This window comes from Macrobrachium rosenbergii, chromosome 9, assembly GCF_040412425.1.
Source record: "Macrobrachium rosenbergii isolate ZJJX-2024 chromosome 9, ASM4041242v1, whole genome shotgun sequence".
NCBI classification, from domain to species: Eukaryota; Metazoa; Arthropoda; class Malacostraca; order Decapoda; family Palaemonidae; genus Macrobrachium; species Macrobrachium rosenbergii.
In genome coordinates, this window is record NC_089749.1 from 31,429,813 (window position 1) to 31,442,949 (window position 13,137).

General features: G+C 36.6%; 1 long non-coding RNA gene across 1 annotated transcript in view; it reads left to right on the forward strand.

The window, feature by feature from the left end:
• Nucleotides 1–13,137, forward strand: part of LOC136841675 (uncharacterized) — a 234,627-nt gene that overhangs the window by 93,553 nt on the left and 127,937 nt on the right. The gene's annotated exons all lie outside the window — the stretch shown is intronic.

The window sequence follows — 13,137 nt, forward strand, 5'->3', positions numbered from 1 at the left end:
ATAGTCGACGTACCGTTACCTCGTCTATCAGCGGCGTTTTCATGATTAAATTACAAATTGGTAGCCACAGTTTTTATTCCTGTGTAAGTCAATTTGTAATTTAGTCCTGAAGACGCCGCCGATAGGCCAGGAAACTGTCCTTTGACTATAATAAGTAAATGGAAAGAAGCGTAAATGATTCTTCCTTATTCCTATGAAATTTGCCTGGAGAGAAGTAGTATAGACTGATTCGAATTCTAAATAAAAGGATACTTCTTCAATTAATGTCATTGACTTGAATGGAAACTATACATATATATATATATATATATATATATATATATATATATATATATATATATATATATATATATATATATATATATATATATATAGTTGATATATTTATATATATGTGGGTGTTTGTGTGCGGGTACATAAGAATTTATTTTCTTTCTTTAGAAAACAATACCATTCAGTTGCTTTTCAGGCCTTTTGGCTGTGTTCATTTTGTTCTTGGCAAACAAGCGTGAGTGCTCTTCAGTTCTTATGATCTTGGCTTAGTTTTGTTCTCATGGCAAACAGTTTTCCTGCGCTCTTATCAATTCCTTGCAGTTGTTCTTCATGTCTTAAAGATTTGGTTTATTTTGTTCTAATTGCAGGCGCTTTATCTTCTTGTATTAAATCAAAATTTCAACTGGTCCTCATTTCTTGCAGATTTTACTTAGTTTTCATGGCAAACAGTATTTACCTATTTTTATGAACTAACTTGCAATCGCTCTTCAAGTCGGCTTTGGCTTACTTTTCATCATGACCAACATGTTTTATGATATTCTGATAACAATAGCTTTCAGCTGCTCTTCAAGCTTTATATATTTGTATCATTTGGTTCTCATGGTAAAACAGGATTTATATAATTTTTAGCAATTCTTTTAACTACGCTTCAAGTCATGGTTTTGGTGATTTTTTCCCCATGGTAAACAGGCCTTACTCATAGCCAACAGGCTTCATGTACCGTTTCGCAATACTTTTCGACTGCTTTCTAGGTCTCCGATCTTTACCTCCTATCCTCTTATGGCAAACACGCTTTACGAGTCTCTTTTTTTTCGCAACAGCTTTCAAGTGCCCTTCAGGTCTTATGGTTTTGCCTTATTCTGTACTCTTCGCAAACAGGCTTCTTGTACTTTTAATACTATTAGTTTACAGTTGCTCTCCAGTTTCTTAAGATTTGCTTTATTTTGTTCCCATGGTAACACAGGCTACTTTTAATAAAAATAACTTTAAAATGCGCTTCAAGTCTTACGGACATTGCTTTTTTTTCAATGGCAAATAGACTTTACCTGTTTTAAATAAAAAACAAAAAAGATAGATTTCGGCTGCTCTTCAAGTCTTACAAATTATATTTATGCTTATCTAGTTGTCATGGCAAACAGAATTTACTTATTTTTATTTTAAAGACGCCAACTTTCGACTGCTCTTCAAATCTTATGGTTCTAGCTTATTTTGTTCTCATGAATAACATACTTTATGTACTTTTAATAACAATAATTCAGCTACCCTTCAAGTCATATAGATATGGCATATTTTGTTATCGTAAAACAGGCATTATATAGTATTTAGTAGTGTTCTTCAAATCTTGTGATTCTGGCTTATTTTGTTGCCAGTACAAATAGACTTTACGTATTTTTAATAAATATTACTTTCAACTACTCAGGTCTTTTGGGTTGGTATATTTTTTCCTCATGACAAAATGCTTTTCACATCTTAGGGTCTTGGTTAATTTTATTTTCAGGGCAAACAGACCCTCCGTCATATGACTTTGGCTTATTTTGTTCTCTTGGCAAACTGACTTGAAGCTCTTCTAATAACCATGTCTTTTAAATGGTTGTCATTTCGTATGGGTTTGGGCTGTTTTGTTCTCATGGCAAACAGGCCTCCATACCTTTCAGCAATACCTTTCAATTGCTCTTCAAGTCATGGTTTTGGCTTATTTTGTTTCACTAGCAACCAGGCTTTTTAACAGTACATTTTGACTTCCTTTATCTTTATCTTATAATTTTGAATCGTTGTCCTGGAAAATAAACCTCAACACAGTAAATTTCAAGATTATGAAATTTACTGTTCAAAAATCTTGTTATTTCATTCGTATTGGATGTACAATTCCCCAGACTTTCTAATGGGGTTTCTTCCGTGCCGATTTTCCGTAGTTCGTTTAGTGTCTCTTTTGGGATGTCTGCTTTCGCCAAAGCAGTGTGAGTGTAGATGTATTCAAGAGTATTTTCTAGTCTCTTGCACCAGTACGATTGTAAACTAAAGCTAGGTTTTTTTCAGATGTTTGGCTGATACGTAATGTAATCAAGTTGAGTCATTTGTGTCGTATACTTCCAAGCTAAATACTTCACTATGATGCTGATTTGTTTTGACGCGTCAAATGCCACAGTTCAGTTCTGTTTGGTTGGTTGTTGGCCTGAGTGGTTGATTTCTGAAACGTTCGTTAATATACAGATTCCATATAATCATGTAGCTGGACTCGGACTTGCATTCTCGTTTCCCTGTCTTACTCGACTTGTTTGTTGAATTAAATGAGAGTGCGTGTTTAATCCCTCAGAATGTTTCTTCAACTCTGCTTTTGGGTCTTTCCTAATATTGCAAAATTTTGTTCTATTAAATAATAACTCATTTATATAATTACAGTATGTTCTTTGTCAAAAAGTTAAAAAACTGATCTCCTTCACTTTCCTATTTTTCTTTTTCTTTGATGATCTTTTCTTTTTCTTTGATGGTCCCTTAAAACAGTTCCACTTCCTTTCCTTTTGAATATGGTGACAGCCCGTTGTATAGTGACAATTCATTTCAAATGAACATGGATATCCAATTTCCTTATCAAATATAACACTCTAATTCATATATATAATTTCAGGCTCATTTCTTTCATTTGTTCATGTGCAACGTAAATGTCACTCAGTTTTGCTGTTGGAGTTGCGACAAATGTGACACTATTTTTCTGATAACTTTTTTCTTCTGATAGCTTATAACTTTATATTAACTTGACGGTTCATATAAAGTTATCACTCCCTATGGAAGATTTCGCCAAATCCTGACCGCTAGAGGCCCCTGCTTGCACTCTTCCCCGACTGCTTCCAGGGGAGGTCTCAGACCAAAGGCTCTGCTCTCCCTGCTTCATTGTAACGTCGAACATGCAAGTTGGCAGCAACTTGTTACTTTACAAGTCATGTTGAAAGACAATCAACTTTCAGTTCAGCGATCTTGAGGTTCGATTTTTATAGCTTCTTTTATGCACCTTTCACTGGATAATAAGTGTGAAAACTTCTTTATGCCTTGAGGCCTTTAATATTGCACGTTTGTATGCACACACATTATATAATATATATATATATATATATATATATATATATATATATATATATATATATATATATATATATATATATATACATACTATTGTTGTACATAATTTATATTACACGTTTCTGTGTACACATCGCAGTGCTTTGAAGATACTTTTCACTTAATGTTTGATCTATTTTAATTACTATAGAGGGAGAATCCTGTCTTAGTCTTATTGTGTTTGTTTCCTTACGAATACGTTATGTGTTGGCGTGTTTTGTCAGAAAATGTAATTGTCTCAGCGTGTGCCATTAGATGGACTTTTTTTTCATGTATCTTTATTTAATTTAAATTGTTTTTGTCCGTTTATCTTTCTTTTCTGCTGCACAAGTGGGAAGAATATATACATAGTATAGCATATATATAATAATGTTGTGTGGTAAAGCTCTTAGGGAATAACCCTGCACAGTCACCTGGAGAGCACAAATTATTATGATAAATAATATAGAGACATACAACAACAAAGAGATTCAAGAAACTAGAACGGTGGATGGAATAAACGGCATGAAAATTCGAGAGAGAGAGAGAGAGAGAGAGAGAGAGAGAGAGAGAGAGAGAGGGGAGAGAGAGAGAGAGAGGAAAGAGCAATTCTCCAGCTTCGTACGCGGCCGACTATTGGCTCTCACAAATAGAGCAAACACAGTCCGGGGCGGGCAAATCTGGTTAAATAATGAGACGCCAACAAAGTGGAAAAGAAACAGTCGGATTGGCAGGGGAAACAAACGTTGCTATTACGGCTAGATGAATTTCCCCGACTCTTTATTATTACCTGCGAGGTCTTCTTTTGTTCTCTCTCTCCCTCTCATGGAACTTGTTTTTGTTGTTTTGAAGGTGGTTTATTTTCATGACATTTTAAAACAACTGTGGTTTTTGATAAATTTAGTTAAGGTGCGTTTTATCCATCATACTTTTAGATAGGATTTATTTATAGCAAGATCTGTTTCGTTACTACTGTTTTTTTTTATGCTACTGCTCCTTTCTTTATTTGTAATGTTACTGGGGATATTTAAACAATATGCTTAGTTCAGCCTCATATTTTCTATGGCTTTCATGCTACTCGTACCAGCTTTACAGTTGCAAATTCTGGTTGTTCTCGAACTGTCAGTTCGAATAGGCTCAAGAAATTTCTCCCCAGTGAAGACCTCACATTGGGATGACGAAAACTGGGAAGATATGGCGTCGTTCGCAGAAATTAACACTTCCACGACAAGGAGCTAAGGTCGCAGCTCCAAGGTAAATTTGAGCATTTAAAACTGGAGTGTTTTTACTGTGGTGTGTGTAAAGTCTTCCTACTGCTTCTTAAGTGAAGAGGTGGAGGCACGCACTTTGACACTTTTCGAGGAGTGGCATCCTGAGTCATACTCAACGTTCTTGAGAATAACGCCCGTAATTAGAGAAGCTCTCGAGAGTAGTGTCCGAAGTAGCACTTATAGAGAGAGCCGAAACTGGAGATCATCCGACAAGAGAGAAAGGTTAGTTGTATACTTGAGAGATTGAAGACAAGAGTTTTCGCTTATCCCCAGTAAGAATGTGTGAAGTGACTTCAGTTTCATAAGTTAAAAAGTATACCTTAGTTTTCCCAGACCACTGAGCTGATTAACAGCTCTCCTAGGGCTGGCCCGAAGGATTAGACTTATTTTACGTGGCTAAGGACCAATTGGTTACTCAGCAACGGGACCTACAGCTTATTGTGGAATCCGAACCACATTATAGCGAGAAATGAATTTCTATCATCACCAGAAATAAATTCCTCTGGTTTCTTATCAGCCAGTCGGAGACTCGAACTCGGGCCTAGCGAGTGCTAGCCCACAACTCTACCGACTAGCTCAGTTTCATAAAGTTCGGTGTTGTTGTTTTCGTAATGTTACGACTCGTGAAGTTACAAGTGTTTGCTTAGTTGCGATAATTAGTACAGTTCCAGAAAAGGAACTATATTTACGCCTTAACAAAACACAAAGTAACAGACTTGCTTCTCTGTAATTAAACGTCAATAATAAGCCCTTCAACAGGAACATTACGTACGGTTCCTTATGATAAAAATAATGATTCGGTGTGCTGTTTTGTGTAAAGTAATATTACTGGTTACTATAAGAGTAACCTGTGACAGCTTTTAAACTTACTGACAATAACAGACACTAATCATGAATATTTTATTAAAGAAAAAAAAAAGTTATACATTTTCTTCGGAAAATAGTAGTCAAAATCATTCGTTTCGTTCAGTAATGATCAGTTATTATATGTCATATTCGGGTATTCTCATCTCTGTCCAAAAGCGATTTGAAATCTGTTGATTTTTTAAATTAAAAAAATAATTTTTATGTACTAAATAAATACTACTATAATCAAACATATTTGATAATAATTAAACTTAACTCACAAAGTATGCCTGTATTCTAGCAAACTTTCTTTCTTCTTAGGATTAACGAAAACCTTAAAAATATTTACCATGTATGTATATATATATATATTATATATATACAGTATATATATATATATATATATATATATATATATATATATATATATATATATATATATATATATATATATATCTGTGTGTATCTTTACCATCATCATTCAAACTGAAACACTTTCACAGTTTCCTTCATAAAATTTTAAGAAATCAAAGTACCAGTTTGTGCGCAATAACACAAGCTTCCATCAGGCCTATCAATCACAACCAATTAGTGATTGGATGTTTGACGGGCCACTCATCCGTCCGGATTATATCACCCGCTTTGATTGGTCATAATTGGATTACGTCACACTTCGTGATCCGCAGCATCGCCAATCAGCTTGTAGCTTTACATTAGGATCAATTTGGACGGAGGCGGAAAGGGGCCCATCCGGATGGCTTCGTGTGGCTTTGGCTTCGATCGCATTACCGAGTTTGTAAGTCTAGTTGTTGCAACATTTTCATCAGTCCTTCATTTTAGTTGTTTCTCCGTAACTGTTTTTGCCATTGTATGCGCAACTGATGTCAGTGAAGCTGATGGTTCGTCGAAAACATACAGTTTGCATTCGAAGACTGAAATGAAAGGATCTGAAAATCATTCATAATGCATGCAGACGGGACAGCTTTTCAGATGAAAGTTTTCCACTTATGGTGTTGGTACATATCGTTTTGATGGATCGTGATCTATTCCATAGCTCGCTGACGCCTTGTTTTGTTTCTTTTTCGATTCATACGGAAATGTATTTTTCTGCTGCTCATGTTTGTATGTATGGGAACAGTTCCTACTTAAATACATACGGACAGTGAATGTATAACTGCTGCAAACATACATACATATACACACGTATATATATATATATATATATATATATATATATATATATATATATATATATATATATATATATAAATATGTATATATAAATATATATATATATATATATATATATATATATATATATATATATATATATATATATATATATATATATTACTAACAGGACCTCATTAAGGCAAGGAAAAACTATTTTGGTGAGAGGGAAGGGACAGAAAAGGAACATTGAAAAGGGAAGAAAATAATTACAGTCCCAGACAACAACACTTTTACACCCATCAACAGGGAGCTAGATAATTTCAAATTGATAGGCAGTTACAAAAACACCATAGGAATAAAATAGAAACGAAAAGTTGGCAGAGGGGGAAGAGGTGAGAGGGCTGGTTATATATGGCAGCGTGTCTAGACTGTGAAGTGTTACTTCGGCGAAAGCGGCAAATTATGCAGAGAACGAAGCAAGCAACATATACAAAACGTAAGGTATTATAATCAGACGTCGGCGGTCGCCAAGCACTGTTGGGAGAAAGACCACAAACTAGATTGGGAAAATATGAATTTTTGTACAGGAACCCAAACAAAGCGGCCAAACTCATTGTAGAGAATGCCTTCACAACATGCGCTAACAATGTAATGGCAAGCGACACTGGAAACGAATTTGAAGACACCCTATCAAGAAAAATCATATACTCTGCAATGGAAAAGAATTGTATAAACACAGGAAACCACATGGAAAATGAACACTTGGAAGGAGCGGCCGGTAGAGAAAGGCCAGGGATACGAGGGCGGGGCCACACAGGAGAAGAAGGTAATAACAGGAACAAGGACTTTGATCCACTCCCCTACAAAGATATAAATACAGCTGGACTACGTGTCCGGTCCTTCTACGGATACGTGACAGTGAGGACTGTTAGTCCTGGAAAGCTTTGTAATTTTTTTTTATAAATAACTCTGCTAGATACCATCCAGTTTTATTAAGGCTTAGTGCTTGTTTTGTGTTTGGAACGACTGTTTCCTTGTTGTGGGTGCACTCCTTTCCCGGTGGCGCTTATTTTTTGTATTTAGAGTTTACGTCTGTTGTCTTCACTTTGGTAGCATTAGTCAAGTTTGGGCAACCATCGAGTCAGGGTCTAGACAGCATAGCAGCATGGACTTGTTTAGTAGCAGGTAGTTGTTACCTGTTTCTTCTGCAAATCTGCAGTTTTTGATGATGGGAACTTCAGCCAAGTTATCGAGGATGAGTTGGTGGCTCAACCTTAGTCGCCAGTGGAGATGGGGTATTCCTCCGAGACAGCAGTGTGGCTGTTGCATCTAGTCTGTCGTAATCATCTGTGTTTTGTGGAGATATTCCTGTGTGCTGCCCACACAGTAGTTTCGATGATTTCACGGCTGTAGTTTGATGGTCGTCCTCTGTAACCTTTGATGCTGGTCTTGACATCACAAGGTGGATGTTTCTTTTTTTTTTTTGTACTGCACGAAGATTGTGATTATTATTATATTGGTATTATTTGATACTTAAGTTTATGATTATTGACTTTATATTTGCTGCTGTATTGATTTTTCAGATATTTCTATATTATATTACTATGGTTAATTGGTTCTACCGTGGATTATCTGATATTATTATTTATGCTGTCTGTATTGCTTATTGTTTGATGTAGCTTAAATGTTGTTCATCTTTTATATGATGTTTGTTACTTTTTGCTGTGATGGTAATGTTTATTTAAAGTAACTTTAATTTTGCTACATTTATGGTATTTTTTTGACTGACTCATGGATTATGTATGATGTGTGATATGATTTATGCATGACTTTTTACCAGCTTGACTCATTTGTAAATATGTACATTATTTAATGTTGATAAACTAGTTTAAGGTCATTTTGCTAGTTTTGTTGTTCCCCTTTTCCCGTGGTTGTCTCGGCTTCTGCCAGTCTCTCCAGTCCATTTGTCTGTAATTGATGATGGAACCTGATGAACAGAGGTTGGGTTCTTAACAATATATATATATATATATATATATATATATATATATATATATATATATATATATATATATATATATATATATATATATATGTGTGTGTGTGTGTGTGTGTGTGTGTGTGTTTGTATATATATATGTGTGTGTGTATATATATATATATATATATATATATATATATATATATATATATATATATATATATATATATATATATATATATATATATATATATATTATATATATATATATATATGCATATGTGTGTGTGTTTAATAAACAGGTGTTAATGGTTATAATATACGACCGATAGCTAAGTTCAGTGATCCTGCAGGCTTTAATGATTATTCTGCGCCTTGAATTCAGTCACTGATGAGATTCAGCATTTGTTCGTCCGGTTAGAAACTGTCTTGATTCTGCCCTTGTGAGACCAGAAATCAACTCGGTGTTTGGGTAGCTGATGACTCGAACATCATTCATGGGGCGCTTAGATACAGGATCACGTGGCAATGATGGAAAAGTTCCATGAAATCTTTTAGTCTAGTTATAATCATATATTAGGGTGTGAAACTGAAACATACGTGCGTATGTCTGTTACGAAATGCTTGGTGCAAACAGCCTTATGATAGATTGATTATTCTGGCATGTGTAGCCAAGCACAGAGGATGTGTTAGACACACGGGGGAACCGAGTTTTCCATTTGCTGAGAGTGAGTAGAGACTGAAAAATTACTAACTTATGAAATTTCTTTTGTAGGCTGAATTATGTTTTTTATATTATTGTTTAACATTTTATTTCATGTGATTTCTATTATCATATCTGTTCCATTAATATTGGGGTATTTCCTTTCCTTCAGAAATGTTTCTGTGGACCTGTGTTGATTGATAAAATTGCTACGATGTAACGAGCATTTAAAATTGTGTGGAAGTGGTCATGTAGTTGGAATAACCCACCGACATTCAGGACCATGTGTCTTAGACTTATGGGGTTTAAAATGAAATGATTAGTGACGATGGATGGAAAGGAATTTAGATTTCCATTTTCTGTTTCATTTGAAGTAAGGGTTCATAAACCATTTTTCTCTGCTTATTTCTAGGTAATCAGTATTATGTTAAATTTGCAAATAAATCATATTTTTGTAGCTTACAGTTTAATTTAAATGCTTTAGTTAAAAAGAAGGTATGAGAGAGAGAGAGAGAGAGAGAGAGAGAGAGAGAGAGAGAGAGAGAGAGAGAGAGAGAGAGAGAGAGAGAGGCTGAGAAATTCTTCCCCACTGAGTCACCGAGTTACCAGACACCTAACTCAGTTTTAGAGAGGTAACATATATGCAAACATTAAGCTACAAATGTTTAATATCCAGTTCACTCTACCTCGAAATAATATATGTATATATGTACAGTTATATACATTATAAATATATATATATATATATATATATATATATATATATATATATATATATATATATACATACATATATATATATATATATATATATATATATATATATATATATATATTATATATATATATAATGTATATATATGTATATATATATATATATATATATATATATATATATATATATATATATATATATATATATATATATATATATATATATATATATATTGCTACAAATGTCCGGGGATACTTACTTGATTCTGGGCGGCAACGGATGAACGCAGGGAGTTCCTTTTATTTATTATGTACCTGACTCAATATTAGGACAATTCGTAGCCAAACAAAGGAAATCTATGGCTTAGGGCCTTCTTTGTGTGATGGAAAATTACATAAACTCAAGGGTTCTCTTAACTAATTATATTTACATAACAAACACGGATCAGAAGAATGACGAATTACTGGGCAGGTAACAATAAGGGCCTGCTAAAATAATGAACCTGAAATTTGTCTTATTCAGACATACTAATTTTCATTCATTCTGAACAATTATGTTTTTCAGACACCCTGAAATTTGCCCTATTCAGACACAATTTTTAACCTAGTCTCTTCAGACACCCTGAAATTTGTCTTATTCAGACTTACTAATTTTCATTTATTCTGAACAACTGAGTCTTTCAGACAACCTGAAATTTGTCTTATTCAAACATATTAATTTCTAACTAATTCTTTTCAGACTCCCTGAAATCTGTCTTATTCATACATATTAATTTTCGTTCATTCTGGACAACTGAGTCTTTCAGACACCTGAAATTTAAGTCTTTTCAGACAACTTAGTCTTTTCAGACAACTTAGTCTTTTCAGACAACTTAGTCTTTTCAGACAACTTGAGTCTATTCAGACACCCTGAATCTGTTCATTTCAAACAGTCTTGAGTCTCTTCAGACATATTGAACCTGTTCACTCAAACAGCCCTGAGTCTTTTAGACATATTGAACCCAGTTCATCATAACAAACTTAAGTCTTTCGAGACACCCTGAGTCTTTTTAGACACCCTGAGTCTTCCAAGACACCTTGAGTTTTTCAAGACACCCTGAGTCTTCTGAGACACCCTGAGTCTTCTGAGACACCCTGAGTCTTTTCAGACACCTTGAGTCTTTCGAGACGCCGTGAGTCTTCCGAGACACCCTGAGTCTTTCAAGACACCCTGAGTCTTTCGAGACACCCTGAGTCTTTCAAGACACCCTGAAGGTTACATCATCCAGACAACCTGAATCTTTTCAGACATATTGATTTTCTAACAGGTCATGCCCATTTAAGCGTCGTCTCAAGGTGTCTGCGACATCCAAAGCCCAGCAAAATGTGGACTTCAAGTTGTACATGTCCACTGGAAAGGACATAGGACTATCAGGACAAGCCCTGAGGGATTGAGTCCAAGAGAGAGTAAACGATGCCAAGGCGGAAAGAGAGGAAGAAAGGCAGGAGACGGAGAAAGAAAGAATAACCCAGGAGAAGTGAGTAGGGGCAGAAAGACGGGAGAATGAGAGAGAAAGACCAGAGAAGGAGAAAGAAAGAATAGCCCAGGAGAAACGAGAAGAGGCAGAAAGGCAGGAGAGAGAGAAGGAAAGAGCTCATCAGCTTCCAATGGCAGCTCACGACAGGCGCAACACACCAATACCCTCTCCTCACTCAACCCTCAGCAGTGTGGGCACCCTCATAAGAAAATGGGACGAAGCCGAGTCTGAAGCCTGGCTCGACCATATTGAAAACGTCCTGATGACCTATCAGCCCTCTACCGAAGAAGTGTCTCTGATCCTGGGATGGCACCTTGAAGGGAAGGGTGCCATTGCCTTCAATACTCTCCCTCCTGAGGATCAAGGAAATCTTGCCCTTGTCCACCAAACTATTATAAAGGCTTTTGAAATAACTCCCGACTGCTGGAGGAAAAGGTGGAGAAATACGCCCAAGGAATCAGGCCAAACCTGGTCTGAGTGGATCTTCAAAAAGACCCAGGCCCTAAAACAATGGCTAGAATCTCTGTAGGTCACTAGTGTGGAGGATGTCCTCGAACTCTTCCAGCTTGAGGATTTCTTATTTTATGACCCGCCAGCTCTCGCCACTCATCTATGGACAAAAATTATATCCCTCCTCGCCTGCCTTGACCAATTCCCAGCAACCTCATAAGAATGGGCACCCCCATAATAAACCCATGTGTGGGTATTGTAAGAGAATAGGGCACCCCACTGAACAGTGCTGCTTGAAGGCTGAGAATTAGCCAGAAGACCCCCTGTGTCCTCAAACGGGATAATACCCCAACGAGCCACACCTGGGTCGTGGATGAAGGGTAAAGGGCCTACTCCCTCCTATGGGACAGTGCCAGGTAAAGATTATAGTTGGACTTATTGCCCCGCTTGCAAAGTCTATGGGCACTCTGCCCAATGGGCAAAATGCCTTAATAATAGTAAGTCAAATACACCCGCCCTTGCCTTGGCAGTCACCGACCCAACATCCTTAGGTCCTCCAGCCCAGGGTCCCACTTATGTGGCACTTCCCCGAGGTAGGTGCCCCACCAGCCAGGTCAAGGCATTTGATGATTCTGGTGCACAATGTCCTTCATAAGGGAAGACAAAGTTCCCCGTGGAGCTACCATTAAGAGATGTAAACTTGTAAACTCATCACGATTAAAGGTATCAATCACTTTAAGATGATACTTCCTACCATCAAGTTGAGGATCACTAGACCTCACAGATCTGAAATCTGCGACCTTGCAGTCGCTAGATACATTCCTGGAGGTTATGACCTCCTCCTGGGGCAGGACTTCCAAATAGAGCCCCCTCCAGGAGATCCCACACTTGATTCACAATCTCTGCCAGTGTCACCAGGGTGCACTGAGCAGTGCCAAGCTCCATCCATCCCGAACGATGGGCAAATTCCAAATCAAATATTAGTGCCTGACCCTGCCTTAGTGCCAGCGCTAGAGCATGCCCCTGATCTCCGTTCCAGAGATCACAATCCAGGCCCTCTCTCTTCTCCCGGACTGGCTCTGCTACCAATGCCGGTAAGAGAGACAGATCCTCACG